The sequence below is a fragment of the Hylobates moloch genome, unplaced genomic scaffold, assembly GCF_009828535.3.
Source record: "Hylobates moloch isolate HMO894 unplaced genomic scaffold, HMol_V3 SCAFFOLD_1, whole genome shotgun sequence".
Lineage (NCBI taxonomy): Eukaryota > Metazoa > Chordata > Mammalia > Primates > Hylobatidae > Hylobates > Hylobates moloch.
The window spans coordinates 119,909,788-119,936,117 of record NW_026652276.1 but is presented as its reverse complement, the minus strand read 5'-3'; positions in this window follow the sequence as shown (position 1 = coordinate 119,936,117).

The window sequence follows — 26,330 nt, the reverse complement described above, 5'->3', positions numbered from 1 at the left end:
CAACTTTCAATGATACAGTATAAAGATACCAAAAGACAACTGAAACTAGCATGTTTGAAAAAAGTTAGCTATTCTCTCCCTTTTCTGACTTCTCAAATCAGGCAACATCTTAGTTTTGGTTTGGTGGCATGACACTTTATCATGAGTGACTCCATTTTGGTTTTTTGTCTGGTCTGTTGAGGCATAGTACAGAAGCTTAGTCCAAAACGTTGTCCTTCTATAATTTTTTTATTTAACAGAGCTCCAATGAGGAAAGTAGACAATATCCAAGAATAGATAGGTAAAGTAGGCAGAGAGGGATGCTCCAAGAAGGAATTGCAAGGAAATGTTATAAATCAAGCATTATAACAGAAATTTAAAAATGGCTTTAATGAACTCACCAGTAGACTCAACACAGCCGAGAAAAGATATAGATGAAATATTTGAAGGAAGAATGTCTACTAAATTCCCAAAGTCAATGATAGACAACCACAGACTCAGGAAAGTCTGAGAACATGAAGCAGTATAAATACTAAAAATAAAAAAAAAAAAAAAAATAAACAACATAGGCATATCTTATTCAAACTGCAGAAAACCAAAGACAATGTGAAAACCTTAAAAGAATACAGAGGAGAGGTTGGGGAAAAGTTCCCATAGAGAAACAAGGAGAAGAATAAAAACAGACTTCTCAGAATCCATGCATAAAAAAAGAGAATGAAGTAAACTTTTAAGGTCTCAAAAGATTAAAAACCACCAACATAAAGTCCTATATCCATGATTATTCTACAAGAGTGAAAGAGAAATAAAGATTTTCTCAGACAAACATAAACTGAAGTAATTCACGGACAATAAATTTGCCCTTTTAGAAATGTTAAGAGAATTTCCTCAGATGTAAGGAAAATGATAGAGGTCAGAAACTAAGAAACACAGAGAAGGCATAAATGAAGGTAAAATAAAATATATTTAGAAGAAACATCTAAAACTATAGCTTAACCTTCCACATTAAGAAAATAAAGGAGAGCAAAGTAATCCAAAAGCAAGAAGAAGAAATAAAATAATAAAAACTACATCAGAAATCAATGAAACCAATAAGTGGGTGCACAGTTCAAGAGAGACAAATATTAAAAACTCAATTGTTTTCCTATACACTGGAGTAAATAATTACAATTTAAAATGAAATAAAACATAAAGCAATTTATAATCATATACATGAAGAAATAGGCATAAATTTAACAAAATATGTTCAGGGGTTCTTTGCATAAAACAAAGATAAAGAATTCAAAGAAGATGTAAATAAATGGTGAGATGTTTCATGTTCATGGACTGGAAAACATAATATTACCAAAATATTGACTTTTCCCAACTTGACTTATATTCTCAATGCAATGTCAATCAAAATACCAGAAAGTTATTCTGTAGATATCGGCAAAATTCTTTTAAATTTATATGGCAAAGCAAAGGACATAGAACAACAAAAATAATAGTGAATAAGAACAACCATATTGATGGATGTACAGTACCCATTTGAAGGCTTATTATAAAGGTACCTCAAGACATCATGGTTTTGGCGAAAGAATAGACAAATCAATAAGTGAAATAGACAAATCAATAAATATAATAGAGATTTCAGATATAGTGAAAGGCAATTTAGTGAAAACAGATAATTATTTCAATAATGTTGTTGGAGAAATTGAACGTTCATATGCAAAAAAAAATGAACCTAGACACACATCTTTCAGCTTACACAAAAAAAGGAACTAACTATGGATAATATACCTAAATGTAAATGCAAAATTATATCACTTGTAATAGAAAACATAAAAGGAAATTTATGTGACCTAAGATTTGGTAACAAGTTTTTAGATATTACATCAGAAACCTAATCAGTGAGAGAAAAAAATTGAAAAATCAGATTTAATTGAAATTAAAAACTTTTTTCTGTGGAAAAAAACTATTAAGAAAATAAAAAGACAAGCCACAAACACAAAATATTTTCAAAAATTATATCTGATAAAGTCCTTATATGCAAATATACAAATAACTCTTAAAACTCAATATTAGCAAAACAATCAATTTTTTTAAATGAGGAGAAAAAAATCCCAGATATATCAGAAAATAAGACAGACGGGAAATAAGCATATAAAGAATTTCTCAGCATTATTTGTTAAATAAATTAGAAATTAACACAAGAGTAAGCACTACACACCTATTAGAATGACCAAAATCTATAAAACTGACAATACTAATTTCTAGTAAGGATACATAGCAACAGAAACTTCCATGCATTGCTACTGGGAATAAAAAATGGTGCAGCCAAATGAAAAGATGTGTCTGTTTCTTACAAAGTTAGACATGATCTTACTATACAATCTAGCACTCACTCTCTTAGGAACTTACTCAATGACTTGAAAACATATTCACAAAAAATTGTGCACATAAATGTTAATAGCAGCTGTATTCATAATCAGCTCAAACTAAGTAAAACCAAAATGGATTTTAACATGTGTAAAGATAAACCAAATGAGGTAACCCTGAAATTGAATACTATTCAGTCATAAACAGGAATGAGCTATCAAACCACATGAAGGCATGGATGAATCTTAAAAACCTATTGCTAACTACAAGAAGCCAGTCTGAAAAGGCTACATTCTGTATGATTTCATTGACATAACATGTGGAAAATATAAAATATGGAGTCAGGAGAAGATCAGTGTCCACTAATTGATAAGAAGTGTTTACAGAGAATGTTTTAGGGTGGTGAAATGATTCAATATTATACTGTAACAGTGGGCACATGACACTATGTATTTATCAAAATCCTTAGAACTTTGCATAAAGAATGAAACATGCATATTTCAAAAACATTCAGTGGATCCGGAAGGTAATGCAGAAGTTGACAAAATAATATAACTGTATTATACATGTATAAAATAACCTCACTGAAGGAGGTTCTGACCTGGGTATCTCTGTAAATGTGTCGAGTCTGTAAAATTAAAGGCAAAAAGGAACTGTACATAAGCACTGTAATCTGGTTGACAAGGTTATTTCCCACATAGGTGTGGGTTAACTATTCAGATACTGCTATCAATATATAAGGGAATTGAATAATTAAGTAAATGGAAAGCAGATGAATGGGGCCAGGTTTCTCATTGTTGGAGTGAGACTTACAGATCATCCAGAGGAGGAGGCCAGAATGATCCACATGGCAATAGATTCAACTTTGAGACCCCTGAGTGGATTTCTGTTATATATTGGAATATTTATAAGTGTGGGTTAGTTTCTTCATGAACTGAGAGAGCCTAGAAACAACTACACCATAGTATCAATGAATACAACTAACTTCCAGAATTTGGTGTCTAATACCATTTTTTTTCCAATAAAAGACATTAGGGCTCCTTGGGAAAATGGCTGATTCTAGTATTGGGGCAGGAAATACAAAAGATGATCCTAGAGCACCTTGTAATGCCATGGTATAAGGAAGTGCTCAAAAAAATTCACAATCACAGGAATATAGCACAAAGACACAGGGGAAACTCAAAGAGCTCCCATGACCAAAACTGGAACAATATGAATAATGAACTAGTTGAGATAGCAGTGGACTATAATACAAAGTGGAAAATAAATATCTGTGAATTCATACTAATATAGTCATAGCATACATAAATAATTAAGGGAGGATACACAAATTTCCCATGCAGAAGTGTTCTGAATAATTTATGCAGGTTCTCCACCCTTAAGAAGTAGAGCTTAACTTCCCACTTTGTAAATGTGGGCTACAATGTAGTGATTTCCTTCCAAAGATTATAGTACAAAAAAAAGGCATAAAAGAACAACTTTACAGTGAAGAAATCTGGCAAACACTATCTCAGCCAGCTGACCAAATTTAACATCAACTTTGTTAAGTTATATTGATAGCATGTCCCCTTATATGATGTGATGATAATGGCACCTTAATTCTATTGCTTTTTCCACAAACCAGTAACCTGAGTCTAATTACAAGAGAAATATCAGGCAAATCCGTTTAAGAGACTGATGTGGATTGGCTCTGTGTCCCCACCCAAATCTCACCTTGAAATGCAATAATCCCCACGTGTCAAGGGAGGGACCTAGTGGGAGGTAATTGAATTATGGGGACAGGTTTTCCCCATGCTGTTCTCATGACAGTGAAGAAATCTCATGAGATCTGATGTTTTTATAAAGGGAGCTCCCCCACACATGCCCTGTTGCCTGCCACCATTTAAGATGTTTCTTTGCTCTTCCTTCGTCTTCTGCCATGATTGTGAGGCCTTCTTAGCCATGTGGAACTGTGAGTCCATTAAGCCTCTTTCCTTTATAAATTACCCAGTCTTGGCTATGTCTTTACTAGGAGCATAAGGATGGACTACAGAAACATTTTACAAAATGCCTGAGTAGTACTTCTCAAAACTGCCATGGTCATCAAAAATAAGAAAAGTCTGAGAAATTGTCATAGCCAAGAGGAGCCTAGCAAAATATGAAAAATAAATGTAATGTGATATCCTGGATGAGATCTTGAGACAAAAAGGATATTAAATAAAAACTAAGGAAACCTGAATAAAATATTGGCTTTAGTTAATAATACTAATATTGATCCATTAACTGTGGCCCATGTGCCAAAGGAAGTAAGAGGCTATTAATAAGTGATACTAGGTATGGATTTTATGGAAACTCTTGTGTGTGTGCTATTTCCTCAGTTTTTCTGCAAACCTAAAACTTGTCTAAAAATGATATTTAAAGACCAGTAAAGAAAACTGCAAAAGAAAATGTTGATAAATTTGACTGAATAATAGTAGAAATACACATACATAGACCAAAAAGCAAATGGAATAAAAGCATACATAACTGAAGAAAAATACATTGACAAAATATGCTACCATTTTTTTCTTAAAATAATCAACATTGCTTTAAAATTATTATGATATTATATAGATATCTACATAAACTGAGACAAAGTTTCCGAAAATAAATGTAAAAATATAAATTAAAAGCTTTAGTTATAGGCCGGGCGCGGTGGCTCACGTTTGTAATCCCAGCACTTTGGGAGGCCGAGGCGGGCGGATCACGAGGTCAGGAGATCGAGACCACGGTGAAACCCCATCTCTACTAAAAATACAAAAAATTAGCCGGGCGTGGTGGCGGGCGCCTGTAGTCCCAGCTACTCGGAGAGGCTGAGGCAGGAGAATGGCGTGAACCCGGGAGGCGGAGCTTGCAGTGAGCCGAGATTGCGCCACTGCACTCCAGCCTGGGCGACAGAGAAAGACTCCGTCTCAAAAAAAAAAAAAAAAAAAAAAAAAGCTTTAGTTATATTCATACATTTACCTAAGTATTCTACTTTAAAATGTCTGTCTGAAAATTCTGACATTCTGTCATTATTTTATTACTATTGATAATAAGGTTTACTTTAGGAAATTCCACTAAATTTGTATCATGGAGTACTATGCCTATTAAATTGCCTGAAAATAATTCTTTATGACAAAGGGAGATGCTAATTACACAAATGGCTATGGTAAGAGTGATATATATCAAATGATCCCAAATAAGTATAAACGAAAGACAATGAAGTATTTACAGCCTTATTTCAACATGGGTTTTCTTGGGATGTTTGGATTGTGATTGATGATTGTTTTCTCATTTATAATTTCTTGCTCTGAAACCAATTATCATGTTCTTTTTGTAATAATGGGGGAAAGGGTAGTGAATGTAAATATTCTAATCTTGAGTTGAAAGCCCCGGGCCATCCTTTATTAATAATAGATTGTGTCGATAAAATTTTCAGCAGAACCTTTGTCTTAAGATGATTTATTTTTCTCCTGAAAGATCAGATATCCTGCCAGAATACAAAATTTATTGCAAATTCCAATGGTCAACCCAACCAGACCTCTGAAGTAAGTAACAATTTGTCTCCATCATCTCTTCACTCCTCCCTGATCATTGTGTCATTTCTTTTAACTATAGTTTCCCTGTGCCTCCAAGGACCCAGGTGACTTCCTTCCCAAACCCACAAACTCTAGATCATCCAAGCACACATCTGGGACAAGATTTTACAATAAGTATAGAAAAAATAGTGAAGTCCATTTGGATGAATAATAATATAATGCCATGAAATTGGAAAGATATTCAAGGATTAGAGACACTGGTGGACTTTGACCTGAGTCTTTAGTGGAAAGTACAGTTAGGAAGCTGGTTTGAGAGAAAGTGTGTGTCAAGGGTGAGTCTGCAATATTTTTTAGGATACTCAAGTCTTGGGAGTTCATTTCTCAACAGTAAATTATTCAGTGCATACTGCATGCAATACTCTTCTGGATACTGGAAATTAACTAGTTCAGGTACGTAAGCTAGACCAAAACAGAAGAAATATGGTGACAAATACATAGAAATATCTGTAGATGGAATAAGTTTTAAAAAGTCATAATAAGTACCTTTATAAACTAAAAGTAAGGAACAAGAGAAAAGTAAGTATTGAAAACCAAAGAGAAGGTAGTAACCATTGAAAGGAAATTTCACTAGAGAAGTGTATTAGTCTGGGTGGGTATGGTGACTCATGCCTGTAATCCCAGCACTTTGGGAGGCTGAGGCGGGCAGATCACTTGAGGCCAGGAGTTTGAGACTGGCCTGGCCAACCAACATGGCGGATCCCCATCTCTACTAAAAATACAAAAATTAGCAGGGCATGGTGGCGGGTGCCTGTAATCCTAGCTACTCAGGGGCTGAAGCAGGAGAATCACTTGAACCTGGGAGGCAGAGGTTGCAGTGAGCCAAGATCATGCCACAGCACTCCAGTCTGGGTGACAGAGTGAGAACTTTTCTCGAAATAATAAATAAATAAATAAATAGAACTGTATTAGTCCGTTTTTATGTTACTATACAGAAATACCTGAAGCTGGGTAATTTATAAAGAAAATATCTTGTATTTGATGCATGGTTCTGCAGACTGTACCAAAAGCACAGTGCTGGCATCTGCTTTTGGCGAGGGTTTAGGAACCTTATAATCTTGGAAGGAGAAGGCGGATCTGATGCATCATATGGCCAGAGCCACAGCGGGAGAGAAGGGGTAGGTCTCAGGTTCATATACACTAACTGTGTGAGAACTCACTTATCGCCAAGGGACACTCAATCATTCATGGGGGATCATTCCCCAACATCCAATACCTCCCACTAGGCCCCACCTCCAAATTTGGAGGTCACATTTCCACAAGAGATTTGGAGGCAACAAACATCCAAACCATATCAAGAAGGATGTGGTCCGTGGCAAGCTGCTAGATGTTTAACAATGAGGCCAGGCTTTGAAGTTCAGATTTTAATGTGTCATAGTCGATGACTTTAAATATGAAACAATTAGCAGCATGCCTGGCACAGTGGGTGATTGGTAAAGGGTAACACCACAACCTAGATGCCTAGGAGCAATCCTGTGGGGAGAAAGTTGGTTAGCTATATTTACTCGTTTGATGCACGTTGGTTACTGGTTGTCCCCACTTCCTTTTCCAGAATTAAACAAGCCATGCTTCCAATAATCTATTTGATTAGTGTTGTTGTCGCCTTCATTTTATTCATTTTCCCAATGTCTATTCCTCCTCAAACATCATCATCTCCAACTTGGCCATCTCGGCTGCAGGGGTTCTCCTCCTCTTGAGAAATAATCTTCAGGGCATTGGGACAGGAATGCACTTTGAGAAAGCTGGTGTTCTCTTAATAAGCTTCTCTCCTAGCTCAGCTAAGAATTTCTTGTTCCTAATATTGTGTTCTATTTCCAGTGTGAAGATCGATCTCCTTGGCAGGAAAGACAGAAACCAAATAGGATTTTGAGCAGCTCTGCTTTCCTACAGTCTGTCTGTTAGTGCTGCACTTGTAGTTACACCTGGAAATAGAGACTGTAGCCAGGTGTACAGACTCTCGAGGTCAGGCTGCCTGTAAGAAATTGGCAGCACTGCTGCTGAAAAGCTGTGCAACCTTAGGCACATTACGTAAAATTTTTGTGCCTTAGTTTTTACCTAATACAAAACAGGAATAGGGTTTAAAAAATCAAGTTTAAATATGTAATCTCAAATATTGTTACATTCTGGTTTCCCCAAATCACTTTCATTTTGTTTACTATGGATTTTGAAAATGTATTAATTGATACACTATCAGTAAGATATTATGTTGCATAGGTGGTCAAGTCATCTTTTATATGTTAAGAATTACCTTAATACCTGATGAATGATTAGGCAAATTACTTTTATTCATTGTGCCTTCATTTCTTCACCTTATAAATGGAGTTAAGAATTCTGAAAATACTCCTACATATGCCCCATAGTTTTACAAAGACATAAAATACCACATACAAAGTGCTCATCACATTGTCTGCCATATATAAAGCACACAGATATTAGCAAATGTTACCTGCAAAAAAAATATTTACTTGAGCGACCCATCCTTAAAATCATTCTTTGGCATCTTCTGATTTTTGGAGTTTTTCCATGTCTTTTTATTTTCCTGAAAGCAAAGGACTGCTGTACTGAAATAAAAATTGACACAACTAGAGATATGGAACTCATAATAGTTGCAAGTTTAATAGAGGGGAAGACATGGGTTTTCATGGAAATTTATAGGCTAATTTTGCCACAAAAGAGTTTGAATAAGTATAGAGCTCTTCAATATTCATGAAAATTTTGTTTATATTTATTTCTTTCATTAATATACTGTACATTAAATATTATCATTAAAACTCAATAATAATTCATTTAAATGGATGCTTTGCAGTTGATAAATATATTTAAGTAATAAGACACAAAGAAAAGTTATGCAATGTATAAAGAAGACATTTAAAATTAACATCATAAAATATAACAAAATAGTAAAAATATTAATAAAAAAACTTTTTATGTCCTGCATTAATATATCTGTAAAACAGTTGAAGCTGAAGAGAAGAAAAGCCATTCCTTTATTTATATTTCCACTGTAGATTTGATAGACATAGAAATTTAGGAACAGTATCCTCCTTTAATGTGGCAGGTGTTTTGAATAATCAGAAAAGCATTTAAAGAGATTTTCATATTGAAGCATGTAGAGAAGCATGGATTGAAATGAGGAGACATAAACAACAAGCTAGGGAAATATATTTGGCAAATGAGAGCATCTCAGTTCTTTGCGTGAGTTCTGACAGTTCTGTTGATGAACTGCTCCTTTGGAGTGTGTAGGCTACTCTCCAGCAAGGAGGTTAGCACTTGGAAGACACATTAATCATTGAAGTTTATTGAAGTAACCTATTCCTTCACTTAGCAACATCTCTTTCCTGGATATATTGTGCAGAATGGACAAGCTGCCGGACTTATGGCCTTGTGTGTTGACACATTAAATGTGGGATAGATTTAAAGGGAAGCTATTTCACAGCAGGGTAAATGAGGAGAGTGAATGACAATAGGAACCCTTTACTGAGATTTATTATATGCTAATTCCCACAATAAAAACATGGCTGATCTTATTTAAATCTTCCATTACTTCTGTGAAATGTGCCCAATTAAAGATGAAGAACTGAGTCTATGAAGACCTTGTAATGGCACCCACCACCTAGCTAGTGAGACGGAGCTTCAGACAAATGCCCATGAACATATTAGTATCCTGTATTTTACTATAAGGATTTTACATTTTATGCAAAATGTTTACAGATTATCCTCTGAAAATTCTTTAAATACCTAACCTATCTGTCACCATTTTCAAGTATATACATATAACCTATCTATCACTGTAGGTTATTTTATATTTTATATGTATTTAATATTTATGTGTATATAATTGAAAATAGTGATAGGTTATATTCGTAAGTATATACATATTTTTCTGCAACAGAATCCCAGATTTGGGGTCATAAATCACCTTTCCCTTCTTATTCAATGTGATTTGAGTTTAACAGATACACCTATTCTGAGGGTAATGGGTATGATTCAGCCAGGGAAATGAGAGGACCAGCTTCCTCCGTTCTCAGGGATCATTTAGATATGGGCACGTCTCAATTATAAATAAGGTAAAACATGGAAATGGTACTATATCTGTTGGAATGAAACATGCTCTATTTTCTTCTGCATGCTTTTTTCTGCATTGCTTAAAATTTATTAATCTGTATTTCTAAAACTTTGCACTGTAGTCCATGAGGAACGCTGGTGTGGAGATTTTGATTAAAGAGAAACACTAGGTTGTGGAGTAACATTAGAGGAACACATTTTGTCATTCAATCACCTAATCACTGTGAATATCATCAATAAAAGAGACGGTGACTGAATTTCTCTGTGCTTTTCTGGTCCTCATAGTGAGACTCAAAGCTCGGTTCTTTGCACACATTTCCAGCACCATCCTACTGTTAGTGCACAGCAGTCATTGTGGGACCCCTTTAGACCTGTCTCTTCTCTTTGGTCTTCTGTTTCCTGTTCCTCATATGCTCTTTCTTTCGGTGGCACATACACTTCAGTGGCATCCTCAGACATGGTGTAAGGTAACTGCATTTTTTGGAGAACTTGCCAATGTAAACATATCTCTATTCCATCCCCACTTGACTCATGCCAGCTGGACATATAATTGTAAGTAGGAAATCATCTTTCTTCAGAGTTTTGAAGGCATTGCCTTACTGTCTTCTAGCTCTCGTGCTGGTGTTGAGAAGTCTCACCTTTTTCTGCTCTGTGGAAACTTATCAGATCTCTTTGTCCCGGGTATCATACAATTTCTTAAAGGCACACCTTCCTTTAGGTCTGTTTAGAACTCTATTTTGGACAATTTGTGGACCCTTTCAACCTTCCTGTTTATGACCTTACATTTTGGGACATTATTTTGAATTGTTTATTGTAACATTTTAAAAATTTGTTTCTTTCTGGAACTTGTATTATTTGAATGCTGATGGTCATTGCTTATCCTTTCATTCTTTACTTTGAAAAAAAATTCTAATTCTTCTTTACCATTTCTGTAGCTTTTTGCTTTATTTTCTGGAATATTTTATCAATCTTATATTCCAAATCTTCTTTTGATTTTATATTTACTTTATTATTAATGATGTTTTAAAAATTATTCAATAGTTCTTTTTGTTCTTAAGTGTTAACTTTAAAAAATCTTGTTATTAATGATAGATTCCAAAACTGTCTTCTCTTTATAGTTTTTTATTTCCTTTATGTCACAATTTTTTTCCACTTCTTTAAACCCCTATCTTCCAAAAAAGAGACTATGCTAACATATCTGGCAAAACTTGATGTCTTCTCCTGAGTTAAGAGTAAGCAACTGAAAAGCTGACATAATGTTCTGAACATATGGACAAGGGGATGGCTTCTGTCTCTGAACTTCACATAGGGTGACTGAGGAGGCTCTTCTGTTGGGGAATCTTTGTTTCTCTCAGAGAAGGCTGAGTTCTCTAGAGAAGTGTGTTTCAGTCTGTGTGTGGATAGCAGAATCTAATTTCCATTGTTCTGGAACTTGAGTGGTAGGAAGGTGCTGGGGGTACAACACTTAGCACACATGTGGACATGTGATCCTCTTGGTTTAGGTGTGGTACCTTGGCCTCATCTGTGCCTAGGGTGCCAAGTAGGGAGACCATCTGTATTATCTTCTTTAGGGACCACTCCAAATGTTTATTGCAGGGGAAAGGACAGTCATCAAGCAGCATGGAAGAGTGAAGGTTTTTTGTGATCTTCTCAAACAGCTTTCACCTATTCCTTCTTATTTTAGGTTCTTGATGCTTCTATTTTGAGTGCCTTAATGATTCTATGGGGAATATAATGATTGTCAACTAACCTCTGATAGTGGTAGTTCAGAACTGCTAAACTAATTAGGACCTGTCTATCTGCCTGCCAGATAAAAGGTGTTATCTCCTCTCCTGCAATTGTGTCCTGTCCTGTAGTCGTGTCCTCTCCTGTTCTCTCTGCTATTGCTGCTGTAGACACCCCTCAAGATTAACATACTAAAGTCCTAACCTTCAAGATGACTCTATTTGGAGATAGGGTCTTGGGAGGTAATCAAGGATAAAAGAGGTCATAAATTGTGGGATCCTAATCTGATAGGACTCATAGAGTTGTAAGAAGAGTAAGAGACACCATAACTTTCTCTCTCCGCCACATGAGGACACAGCAAGATGACAGCCATCTGAAAATCAAGGACAGCCCTTACCAAACACCAACCCTGCAGGCACCTTGATCTTGGACTTTCAGTCTCCAGGGTGTGAAGAAATAAATTTATGTTATTTAAGCCACCCAGTTTATGGTATGTTACTATGGAAGACTAAGAAAACTAATACAGTGGCATTATGACATTTTATAAAAATATATACTTATTTGTAAAATACATCAACTAATATATATTTGTAAAATACATAAACCATATATATAAAACTATATATATAGTATTAATATATTACTCTGAATTCTTTCTACCTGTATTTTGCTTTCTTTTCAAGTGAGGTCTACTGTAAATATCTATTATGTGATAGACAGATGTATATTTACTAACTATGGTGAGGGTTTGGGAAGAAATGAGACCAAATATCTGTATTCAAAGTGATGTATTAATCTAGATCCCATAAATACACTTTATTAAACCTTTGTATGTTGATACATTGTTGGGGTGTGTTTTAAATGTATTTTTAATTGATAATGATGTTTAATTTTATCAGGTGCTTAGATTGCAGTGATTGAATTGAAGCTCTAAAAATGTATTAAGAGAGTGAATTTGATTATATTTAAGCAAATATTGAAAAGAAAATAGCAGCTAAATTTTACTGAAGAAAATAGCAACTAAATTTTACTGAGTACCTGTTGTGACTGATACCATTAACATATAGATGCGTCATGTCAGCATTCTAATTACCTAAGTGGTATTTAACACATAATAGATGCTCAACAAATATTTCTGAAATTTAGATTGTGATAAATGAATAAAGATAGATGCTACATTCAGATAGACCCAAAGCTGGTCCCTTAATTCTTCCTCTTTACCATGACCTTCCTGGCTGTAATCACAGTTGTTGCCTTTTGATGAACTTTCCAGCTTTTCTCTAGATTTGCACTGGTTTTGGTGGGGGTATGGTATGGTCAAGTGAAGGCAATTTTTATATCCCCTTGTGTTACTTTTGCTCACACACTTACAAAAATCTAGCCAATATTTGAAAGCTAATAGCTAGATATATTTTTTTTTCTTGATCCATCTTTCTCCTTACTACAAGATGGAAGCTGATTATTTGCAGTTCCAAATAACTCATTTTCTATTAAAAGTCAGATAGTCTAATTGTGTGAACTAGGACAAGTTAGTCAGCATCTCTGAAACTCAAGTTCTTTCTCTGTAAATATGCACGATTAGATATGTCTTACAGGACATTCAGAGGATTAATGAATATGACATTTAAGAATATATTTTAAGGATTAGTCACCAAATAGGATCTTTATTAATTATTCTGGAAGTAATGACAGGCATGTTTCTTTTTTTTCTTAAACTTTCTGAAAAATATTATAATTCTATGCAGTGCTCCAGTGATAATTTAATATATTACTCTGAGTTTCTTCTACCTGTATTTTGCTTTCTCTTCAAGTGAGGTGTCTTGCTCATTGCACTGGGAAACATTTGGGTATTAGGACGAGAAGAAGCAATGGAGTTCATGAAAACTTTGTCATCAAAGGCAATAGCCTCCTGAATGAATTAAGCCTATTGTACTTGGAAGTATCAGGAGGAAAGGGAGTCTTGACTTTCGTCGTGTGTGTGATTGTGTGTGTGTGTGTTTTTGTGGGGCACACGTGTTTATTGGTGGTGGTAACGTTTTTATAAGACTGAGGAGAGGCAGATTTTCCTCCTTCCAGTGAATTTTGAAGTATATTTCCTTGACTTACTTCCAGGAAGAGGTAGGCCCTAAGGATACTTAGCGCTCACTTCACTTGAGAGTCTGTGCATGCCTCTCCACCTCTTGTTTGCCCCCTTAGCCTTGCACACACTTCTGTAAGTGACACTTTTCTTCATCCTTCTTCATCTTCTTCATTACAGTAAGGCAATCATGATGGCTTTTGTGGGAGTGTGGTATGGCCAAGTGTTTCTCCCCAATTATGTATTTTTCCTCATTTTCAAAATACTACCTAGTCCATAGGGATTATTACATAACACTACGAAGTGGAGAGCTCTAAAAAGTATTTAAAATTGAATATATAACCAAACTATCAAAATGAGAGGTTAAAATTAGTTTTCAAATGTGTTGAAAGAAAAACAAAATTGTGTTTGAATAAATAAATTAGTAATTTCAAATCTATATCCACTCCATACATAGAAGTATTCAAATAGCATGAGTATTAATCATTAAACAAGCAAAAAGTACATGATTATAATCATTAAACAAACAAAAAGTACATTCATAGTACCTAGTACAATACCTTAGGCATATTATTTGCCAAGTAAATAGTAGCTGTTCTTCTTAGATTTTTATCTTATATAGTAAGTCCTCACCTAATCTCATCAAGAAGTTTTTGGAAATTATGACTTTAAGTGAAACAATGTAGCGTACAAGGAAAGCAGCCTTACCGTAGGCTAACTGACATAAACAAGAGTTAAGTCCTATGGTATACAGTACATTGTTTCACTTAAAGTTGCAGTTTCCAGGAACCTATCAACAAAATTAAATGAGGACTTACTATATTGTGATAAGCAATGGTACAAATAATTTATTGTCTGTATTAAGAAAAAAGATAGTGGGTTATATCCACTTACTTAACTGAGAAAGTTATATGCAAACTGTTCCAGGAGCCAGATACAGGTTGAGGCAATGGTAAATGTGGACTCTTCCTCACTTTGATTCTGAGGTGATACAGAGCCAGAAAGTCAGGTGGTCAGTTGTATTAGTCTTTACTTGGATGTTTAGAGCTTTAATTATCTTTATTATATATCTTTAATGTTAAGTTGAGTCATCTTGCAGAGCTATTTAGACTAGTTTTCTTGATATTGCCTCAAGTGTATGTGCATACTTATTCATGTATGATGTGGTATATCATGTGCAATAATAATACCATGTGTGCTATGAGGCAGCAGGTAATAAAAGGAATGGTGGGTTTTGCTGGATAAGAGGAAGATGACCACATGATATGCTATGAATAGCAGGACTGAATTTAACTCTGTATTAGTGTGAGAGAGAGCTGGCTCATCTGTCTGGGCCTCTGTTATCTGTAATAGTGTAATAACAATACTTTTCACAGAAGCTAACTTCCTGACAAGCTCACTGCCTTTTCTCAGCGAGGGCTTTTGAGTTCTGTATGATTTTCAAAATGAAAACTGTGGATGAGAAATCCACCACTATTATCTAAGATGCCTATCCATGGTGCACTTAAATAATGCAGTTTTTTTAACCATAAGTTATTGAGAAACCACATAATATTGTAATAATAACCTTAATTCAGTAAGTGAAAGTGTCTTTCAGCCACAAAATAATTCCTTTCCTTTACAAAGCCTTTTCGTGGAGTTGCTTGACAAACTCAAGAGATTAACTGGCAATCACATCTCCAGTCGAACTCAGGATGTACACACTCCATTCCCTTTGAATGCTGAACTAACCGACTGATTATGGTAGGTCATCTGACCAAGAAGTGCTTGTTAAGAAATCACTTCTACATTAAAGACACTGACTCATTCCAAATACTGAAGGAAAAAAAAAGTGTATGTTTTCTTTGTCACATCTGAGAAAAGATGCATAAAGAAACAGCTGTTTAATATTGGATGACTCACACTGTATGCAGATAAAGGGTGCTCCTCAACTAGTGGTGCCTGTGAGAAACAAACTTAGCTGTCCAAACCCAAAGAATGGACTTAGAGACCCGGAGAATGGTGAAGGTGAGACTTTCAATGATGGTCTTGCAAGATCAGGTGTCTGATAGGCAGGCACACCTAGCACAGTTTCAGCAAGCAATTTATCCCCTAATGTGCAGGTCCCTCCCCTGGTTCCTTATAGACTGAGTACTATGGGGTTACAATCTTTCTGGATATTGCCTATTGATTGTTGGATAGAGGCTTTAGGTGTTTTTTAGGGTTGTCTTGTTCTTTTTTTTTTTTTTTTTTTTTTTGCAACCCACAATGCATTGCAATCCTAGTTAGCTCAAGGGTTCTTTAACGATTTGACTTACGACCTAAGCAACTGGGCAGGCTGATAAGAACAGAAAAAGTGAGCTATTTTTCAGGCTAGTAAACTTTTATCTTTGACTAAACTTCTTTGGTTCAGGTGAAGGCAACTAAGAGGGGGCGGGAAGGGGGAGGCCAACAAGCCAAGTATAGGCTGTCCAAGCTGGGGCCTCGTATATCCTGTTTCCTCTGTAGTTGGCTGACCTAAGCTGATCCAAGGCACTTTGTCTTGGAAATGGACCACTGTATACATGCCCAACTAGAAGAAAGAGGAATACACTCTACACTCTTTGTAGACAGCATTCCCACAGCAGTCAGAAGATCGGGCTAGGTGATTTCTGCAGTCTGCAACATTTGCAAGTCTGTGTGATTCTGAAATGGGAGATCTACTTAGACATAATATTGAATTGACTCTGACATATGCATTCTCTAATTAAATATTAAATTATATCTATTGTATTAAAATACAAATTGAGTTGAAAAATAAGACAACAAAAACAGAGCATGTAAGTTTATTTTCTCTACTGGTCTGTGAACACCTCTTCTGAAGTTAGAATGTCTGAACTATCAGCAATTTTTTTAACTTTCTGACCTTCAATTTTATTTTCCCTTATCTGTGAAATAGGGATAATTCTCATATATTCTCCTCAAGGTTGTTGTGAATATCAAATGTCAGAGTCTTTATCAGCACTTGAAGACAGTGGTGATATATACTAAGGTGAATCATTATTCTCTTCAATAAATTATAAACATCTACAAAACTGATGGTGACATAAATGCAAAAAAAGGTTTTGGAGTGATTTTGAAGAGAGAAATAACATAATGCTGGTGAGGTATTAGATGGGAGAAAGTTAAGAGAGCTGGGAGATTAAAGTAGACTCAGATTCATGCACCAAAGATGGGAACTTGAATGATCACGAGCTAACATGGATTCCAGAATGCGACTGTGAATAAAGAGGATGGGGAAGCCCAGGAAAAAGGAGAGCTGACCAAATGGCTCCAGTTTAATTTAATGAATACATTAGCTTCAGACAATAACGTCCAAGTATAGCCCTGTCTTCTCTTAGGGAATTCAAGGTCAAGTCTCTCAATAATATCTGTAAGGGAATTGCTTTTACAGATAACCTGATAACACTAGGAAATAGGCCATAGGAACATGATGGATTAATTTTATTAAGCCCTAAGAAGGTTATTCATTTTATGATGAGATTTTCAAATACTTGAGATTTTTAATACATATTCTATGTGCAAGAAATCATCATAACTTAGCATCATAATAATTATGTGACCAAAAAGTGAAAAACAGGTTTGTCATCTAGATAGCAAGGATATTTACTCCAAATATCAGCAGAGCCAACTATTAAGTGCAGATTATGAAGGTATATAATATGGCAAATGTGGGAAGGTAGATGACAGGGGCTTAATCCTTTAAAGAAATACTGGAAAATCCAGGCAAAAAGGCTGGAGTCTACTAGTTTGGCTCATGGAATTAAAAAAATTAATATTAATAATTTTTGACAATTTATAAAACATGTTTACTATCACGGGTTGCCAAAGCACTTTCACAAGCTGGGGAGAAAAATGTTTCCTTTTTATGGTTAATTAAATTATTTAGCAAATTACATGCTCACAACTTAAAACTAGGTCTTTTCAATCCAAATGATTTATCTATGTTATTCTCCACCTTCTGGGATGTTTTAAGTAACCTCCTAAAATATCTCTCTTTCCATTAGCTATTTCCTTATTCTATCCTTTCTTTTGTTCCCTGATTAATCTTCACCAATATACACCTCACTCTCATAGTCAAACACATTTATTTTGTTTAAAAAGAAAAAAAAAAAGCCAAAACTCAATAGTTGAGACAAACTTCCAAAAGTAAAACAGGTACTGAGACTCCATGATTGCTGTTACCAACCCTCTCAAAATCTGAATGAACCAATGAGACCAGCTCAGCCTCATCTCCTCTGTGAAGCTATGTTGGAAATCCTGGCTAATTGTTCATTCCTTATACATGAAATCTATTTTCATTGTACTCCTGGGCATGGGCCAGACATGAAGGACATGAAAAAAAGTTTTGTTTTTGTTGTTGTTAAGATTGATGAAAAGCCACTGAAATATTTTAAGCAAGGGAGTGGCTTGTTTGGTTATGCTGAATCAAGGGTCACCAAGTTGAGCAGAAGAAAGCAATTATTGTCCACACAAGAAATGAACAGCTTATGAAAGTGAATGCAATTCAATTTACTTCACAAAGCAGTAATACTTTAAATTTTGTACACTTATTTCTTTCAATAAAGTAATATTCAACTAAATTTTCTTTTTTAAAATAATTGGCATAAGCATGTCAGGGTTAAACCCAATGATTGTTGGTAGTTATAGAAGCCAGTTCATAGAGGCAGACGTTGATGAGCGTGTAAGAGAGTGCGACCAGCTGTAGAAATTTGGGGTGCAGGAACCCCAGTCAGGATTCTGCAGAGGAAAAGTGAATACTGGTCCCTTTGTTGAGTTTGGTTAAGAGGAAGGTTTTAACATTCTTTTTGAGGGGCTAACATGATTAATTTTCTCAAAGACAGATCAGAATTCACCACCTACTCAATGTTAGTGATAGCAATGACAATAACGACAACACTAATAGTTCACATTTTTGAATCCTTACTCCCTCTTCTAAGTGCTTCATGTAGAGCAATACCTCCTTTAATCCTCACATCAAACCTCAGCATTATTATTAAGTCTATTTTTCAGAGGAAGAGACCAAGGCAGAAAGTGGTTCAGTAACTTGCCCAAAGCTACCCATTTAAGCAGCAGAATCCTTAATTTAGACCTTGTACCACTCTGCGCTATTTCTTCCTTGTGTGTGTACTGCTACAGGAGTCTTTTATGGAACCTGAACTAGCCTCACTCCTTTGACCCATTTATAAAACAAACACAACAAGCAAACATAAAGTTTCAGAGTAGTATTATCCTTGAAGAATGCATAGGAGAATTTTTTGAAGAAATAGATGTCTTTGTTAAAAGCATATAATATGGAAGAAGGCTAGGAGATCACCATGCCTAACCTTATTTTACAGGTATCTAAATTTCCCAAGTCGTCAGCCCTCGCTTTGCACTCTCCATCCCTCTCACCTCATGCAGAGGCAGGAAGGAGGTCTGCTGGAGGACAAAGTTCCACTACATGGCTTCTGCCTGGCTTTAAATTTTGTTTCCATAACATCCGGTCACCAAAAGCCACAATTAGCCTTTTTACTCAAGTGGCTTCAATTCCACAGCATTTGTAGCCACTTCCCCATTGTATCGTCATGTTCTGGGAGACTGAACTTATACCTGTGTTTACCCTTTGGGAGACAAACTCATTTGCAAATACAGCCTAAGTGTTTGAGTTGTTGATTCCATACCTACATGCTTCTCTTCTATTAAATGTGTTCCATGTGTCTCTCTTTCTCTATCTCATACACACACACACACACACACTCACATACACACACAATGGGCCTGCTGTGACTAAACAGTTTACCTAGAGGCTCGGTGCTCTCATCCAGCTGACTTGTATACTTCCTCCTGACTCTTGGTTCCATCTACAAGAATAAACAGAGCACACAGCACACTTTGTGTTAGAGTTTTTCTGCGATTCTTGCCAGGACAGGACCCAGACACAAACGAGATGACAGGAGGGCCTATCATATCTTGGCTGAGAAAGTTCTGTTACTATACATTTTTAAAATTTCCTTTGCCATTTTTCAAATAAATATTAAGAGTTGAAAAGGAAATTTCTGTTTGCTTCTGTACCGGAATCTCCCTGGGAAAGAAATGCTGTCAAGTTGTTTTTACATGCATCACTATCTGAGAACAACATCAGCAGGTGAAAAGAAGAAAAACTAGCAAAGAGTGTGAACCCTGGGGGTTATAAAGAAGAAAATATCAGCAAATTTGGTGTAAGGAAAAAACTAGGAATTAACCAGTGTCTTTCCTTAGGAAGGCAAAGATCTTAGACTGCCTATCTATACCAACCACTTTTAGATATTTGCATGTTACTTACTGTATGTATAGCATTTACTGTTTGCAAGCTATCTACACAATCTCTCTGGCATCTTACTAGAAATGTCAAAACCAGAAAGAGCATTTGGCAATAAGCATAATTTGAAAATAAAAATAGTTGTAGGAAGGTTGTGATTTATGGCTATCAAAGATTTGGATTTTTAAATGAAATCTGAGCCTGTTCTCTGACAGGAAGAAGCTTATCTTGGTGAGTTTTGCCCTTTGGCCTCTTTGAACTGTACCTTGCTTGTCTCTCATAGACATCATGGTTGGCTGAAAAATTTAGTGTCTCACATCAAAGTAGACTCATGTTCCTAGAGAGGCTGTTATGTCCTGGGAAAGTGAAATTTCCACTAGACTCCTAACAGTGGGAAAAGAAATATTAGAAATCATAAAAATTACATTATCTCTAATCCCTTGATACTTGATAGTTTTTTGAAAATAAGGTATTTTGGTTAATGTTACCTTTTAACTCAGAATCAGACATGGCTATTTATTGATTGACTTCCTTGATGTTTCCCTATGAGAGAAGCCTTTGCCACTTCTTCTTGGAGCTATCATTATAGATCCATAATTGGTCCTCCAGTTTCCAGATTCTCCCTCTGAGATCTGAATTCTATAGTGCTGCTATATGGAATCATGCCACTTTCCTGTTAAAAATGCTACACAGCTTCCTATGACTTTCGGATTAAGCCAAACTTAGCTAATCATGACCAAAGAAAACAAGACCAAACAAAGAAGACTTTCGTCATACAAAACCCTTGTTTCTTCAGAATCCCTCTTGTTCCCCTCCCTTAATACCTATGGTCTCTTATTCGACTTATAGACTGTCTCCTGTTTCCACGTTATGCCCATACCCTCTCCTGATAATTCTTTCCTCTTTTACTGCTTGACTCTGTCTCATTGGCCCTTGAGAATTTATTTCACACTCATGGACTTCAGGAAGTCCACAGTTTGCTTTAGGTGTTCTGTGTTTTCTACCTATTTTGTGTGCCTTCATAGAAACTGTTGAACTAGTGTGGTGGTTAGTTTGCTTTCTGCTTTTCCCTGATGGAATGTGATATTCTTTATGACAAGAGCATTTCATACTTATCGAATTATCTCCAGCATCAGCATTAGTGACTGGCATTCAAAGATGCTCAATAAGGTTTATGGAATTAAATTAATTTTCCAAAAGTTAATATTTTCCGTCTTTGGCTCAAAGCATAGAGGGCACAATTAAATCTATTTCCCAAGAATAAAAAAAAAATAAGGGGTTATCAGGATTGACATTAAGCATACTACAAATTACTAAAGGCAGAGTTGGACAAAGTGAGATAGCACAGGCTTAAGTTTAAGGAATAAAAGGGGCAATGAAGCTGTGGAAAATTGTTAAATTTCAACAATAAATGATAACAAAATGTGAATGTGAGTGTTCTTGTTTTATAGCACAAAAATCATATCAGCCAGTAATTCCAGAAGTTTCTCAGTCTGATATTAAAGTGAATATGTATTGAAGTGAGGGAAGTGCAGACACCCCACATAATGAATTGTTCAAATACATTTCAGCAAGTGAAATATCTTAAACACAATGACAACTTCCTGAGAATGAACTCCGTCTAGGCTCTTCCTAATCATCGTGGGGATGTTGGTCATTACCAAGTTAACTGGGGCAAATTATTAAGTCACTGAGAAAAAAAAATCATTCTCATTTATAAAATTGGAGGATTTGAATTTGATGATTCTTAGGTTCGCAAACAACTCTGAGCTTTGTGGAGTATGCAATTCTAATCATGGAGAGGTGCCTCAGCCATAATCAGGAAGCCAAACCATTCAACCTCCTCTTTAATTATTAAGTAATGTCAGGCACTGTCATCTGCAATTTACATTTATGACCCAGTATAATCGTCAGATAAACCCCATAAAAAGGTTATTATTTTCCTCATTTTACAGGTAACTGAAGTCCAGAATGTTGAAATGAATTGCAAAATTTTTGTAACTATTTAGTTTGCAAAACTATTTGACAGCCTCTCTGGATAAAATTTATATTGGGTTCAGAAATGTAGCAATGTCATGTTTTCAAAGAGATTTATTTTCAAAACAATAATACTGTTAATAGTGAGAAAAATAACAACCACAATGTTACCTGTGCTGGTGGACAGGTCTCCTCTGGAATCTTGATGCTGGCAGTCACCTGACCTCCCAACATGGATGAGCATTTATGGAGCAAGCCCTGCCTATCCCATCCTGTGCTAGTCACGCACGAGTACCTCTCTGGTTTCCTATTCATTGCACACGGTCTGTGATATGTACTATTTCCATTCGCCAGTTGAAATGTCACTTAACCACTCAGAGTCTCAGATTTCTCATCTATGAAATAAAATAGCTCAATGAGATTGATCTTTAAGATTTCTTCCAGCTATTATATTATGCTAATAAATTTGCATTTTAATTACAGCCAAACCCTTAGGCTTAAGATTTGTAACTCTATTCTGACTTTTGGATAGGGAACATTCACTTATTTGTTAAACCACATGGAAAAATGGGGTTGCTACTTACCTTTGTAAATTCATAAAATAGACTTTTAACAAAGTTACACATCTGTGCTCTGTTCTTGTCAATCCTGGAGTTAGAAACCATATTAAAATTACGCCATCTGAGTTACTAAGCATACAAAGATTAACTATCCCCCATTTTAAATATTAGCTAGCTAATAGCACTAAGAGAAGCAAATTAGACAGACATATGATAAATTGAATCCGAAAATAAAAGGAACAGCAAACTACCACATAAGAGTTTCATTTTACTAAGTATAGGTTTCCTATAGTCTGACTTTAGTCTTTTATTCTTCATAACTGCCAGCTTTTTCGCTTGGAGAAACAAGAATCACATTTCACCTAGGAAATGTTTTTTTATGCCGAAGGCTGATTGGCAAAGCACAGTGAAATGACTCTCATGGCATCTGCATGTTTCCAGTCTGCTTCTACAGGGGCTCCTTACATTCCTCTCTGAATATAGATGAAGTTTCCTAATTAATTTCTCTTTCTCCATCATTGCCCCGTCAGAATCTACCATAAATGTTATCCCATGATTAGCATCTGTGTCGCTTTGTTGATTTACACACACACACACATACACACACACATCCCTGCAGTGGATCCCTATGGAGTGCAGAACGAGGTCCATCATCCTGATACAGATGTTCAAGGTCTTCGCCTTGACCCTGGTTAAATTATTATCCCATCTCCAGATCTCAGGTCCTTTTCTTCCTTTTTTTCTTATGTACTCAACTCTGTACCAAAGTACTGAATGCTAATGACACATACCAATTGTATTTCCAGTGTTATGTTGCAGCTGGCTTGTGCCAGCTCACAAGAACTGATTACTACAGTTTTCAAATTTTGTGATCCAGATGTAAACACAATCATCATTAGAAATTAAATTATATAAACTTGCAATTAAATCAATTTAAAGAAATAGTAATGTATGCTCAGTAGTCACAACTTTCAAATTATTTTATACCCTTCACTATTGTCTAAGCTGTTGCGGTATCTGCAATACTATATAATGGTGTACTACCATTCCTCACTGCTCAATGCAATAGTTAGTGAAATCACAATTAAATTGGCATGATAGGATAATTGCACCATGGAAATTGACCAATGCTACAATTCAGTTTTTTCTTCCTTCCAGAGAGACAGTTGCTGGACTTTCTGTTTGTCTCTTATAGCCTCCAGTTAATGAATTATCATGTATCTGAAATATATTGGCATGCTTTGTTAACTTTATGAAAATAGCACAGTAGGAAGTGATATCAACTGTTTATAGATGACAACACAGAAGTTCCGTCAAACAACTTTCCCAGCTCTAGAGTAGGAAGTGGAGCCAGGGTCAAAGAGAAGGTTTGTTTCACTTCAAGACCCATAGGCAACAGATGCCAAGAGTGGCAGTGGTGGATTGGAGAAATGCACTAGGATTGGTGAGACTGGGTTTAAGCAAGATATTGAACAATGTATTTTACTTTGTCTTGTGATTTTTCCTGAGGACAAGATGAAATGTGAGCTGAGTGAGAACACAAAGAACAGGATTTATGAGAGTTGGATTACTATAATCCAGTCATTGTTCGTCTGTCATTGGTTAATTTTGTAGAGAAGTGGTTCTCAAACTATGTGAATCAGTTACTTGCAAGGCTTGTTGAAACACAGATTTATGGGCCTCAGCTCATGAATCTGTAGGGTTCAGTAGGTCTCGGGAGCCTGAGAATTTGCATTTCTCACAAGCCCAGCTGATGTTGATGGGTGAGCCCAGCCACACCTTGAGCAACACTGCTCTCCTGCACATGCATGTGATCTGCCTGACCTGTACAATCGTCCTATGTGGGCTGAGATTTGAAGATTTACTGTAATATTTATATTTATAAATGACAAGAGCTTTGTTTATAAAAGCAGATCATTTATATTTTGAATAACATAATTTGGACCCCAATGTTGTTTCAAACACAGGAAATATGATCTAATTATAAACAAGTTAAATAAGTGGATAAAAATGTAAACTTCTGGCTTTATGTATTTTTTTTTTCTAATGGGCCTTTTGTTTCTGTTCTTGTCATAGTGCTCAAAATGTTTCACTGTAGAATGTAGCTCAGGCTCAGAAAATAACAATTAGTTTGTTAACAGTTTTAGGTGACTGCCAAAACAAGTCATACCCTCTTAACCTCCAAGATGAAAAGGGCAACTTGTATCTTGGAAGCATATATTGGTGGAGAGCTGCCCACATTTACGGCTTACACCAAAGTGTGTGGGAGTTTGTCTTTCTATATGAGAAGGGGAGAGGGGAGTATCACATTCCAGAATCAGGTTTCTTATGTTTTAGAACATAGGAGGGGAAGCTAAAAGAAAAGGAGACAGAACAAGGGTTACTAAAAGGTGTATGTGAATGATCAAAAGTCAACTTTAAAATATAGAGTGACAGTTTGCATTCCTAAACTATGCAGAGAGACAACTTTGACCAATAACAGAGGAAATACAGGGCATACAACTCTATGTTTATCATTCAGATTTCTCTCTGCTCCAGCCAGCCAGGAGCACACGCACACTCCGTGAGTGGAGGATTGCTGGCAAAATCCAAATGACCTCTCCCTAAAACCCCCAAAGAGATACTGAGACCAGAGTAGTTGTTCCAGGGCCAAAGTAGAAAGATCTCGGGTCACATGGAATGGACTGAAAGAAGTGGGAGAGAAGAGAGGCATTTTTTTCCCCATAATTTCTCAGAATGTTGCATAGTTTTCAGTGTCTCCACACTGAATATTACCAGAAAATATACACTGGTACCTTGAGGAACCCTAAAGCCTGTGCACCATCAGAGGAAATATTGTCCAGGTAAAAATAACCTACTGTCTTTAGGTGATAACCTGTGAGAAGTGACTGGTATTTATTCAATGAAGCAGTTTTTGAGACACTTTCATTTGTATACCTAACAAATTTTTGTTTGTGTATATTTTTGGATATTTGTGTTTTGTTATTTTGGATTTGTTTGTTTTGTTTTCCATATTTTCTCAAGTTCCAGCCACTGTTGGGTACATGGATAGACGGCAAATATTAAAGCAACAGGGTTCCTTTTTTCTTGGAGTTTGCATTCTAGTGGAAGAGACTGATGATTAACCAAGCCACGCAATGAAGTATCACAGACAACAGGAGCTCCTAGAAAGATTAAGTGTTCCATCGGGGGGGCTTCAGGCAGCTCTGAAGACAGCGAAAGAATCTGTAACAGGCATGACTAAAAGGTAAAGAACAAAAGAAGAAGTTTAAAGCTACCAGATCACAAGCATTCCTATACACCAATAACAGACAGAGAGCCAAATCATAAGTGAATTCCCATTCACAATTGCTACAAAGAAAATTAAAATACCTAGGAATACAACTTACAAGGGATGTGAAGGACCTCTTCAAGGAGAACTACAAACCACTGCTCAATGAAATAAGAGAGGACACAAACAAATGGAAAAACATTCCATGCTCATGGTTTGGAAAAATCAGTATGGTGAAAATGGCCATACTGCCCAAAGTAATGTATAGATTCAATGCCATCCCCATCAAGCTACCATTGACTTTCTTCACAGAATTAGAAAAAACTACTTTAAATTTCATATGGAACCAAAGAAAAGCCCACATAGCCAAGACAATCCTAAGAAAAAGAACAAATCTGGAGGCATCACGCTACCTGACTTCAAACTA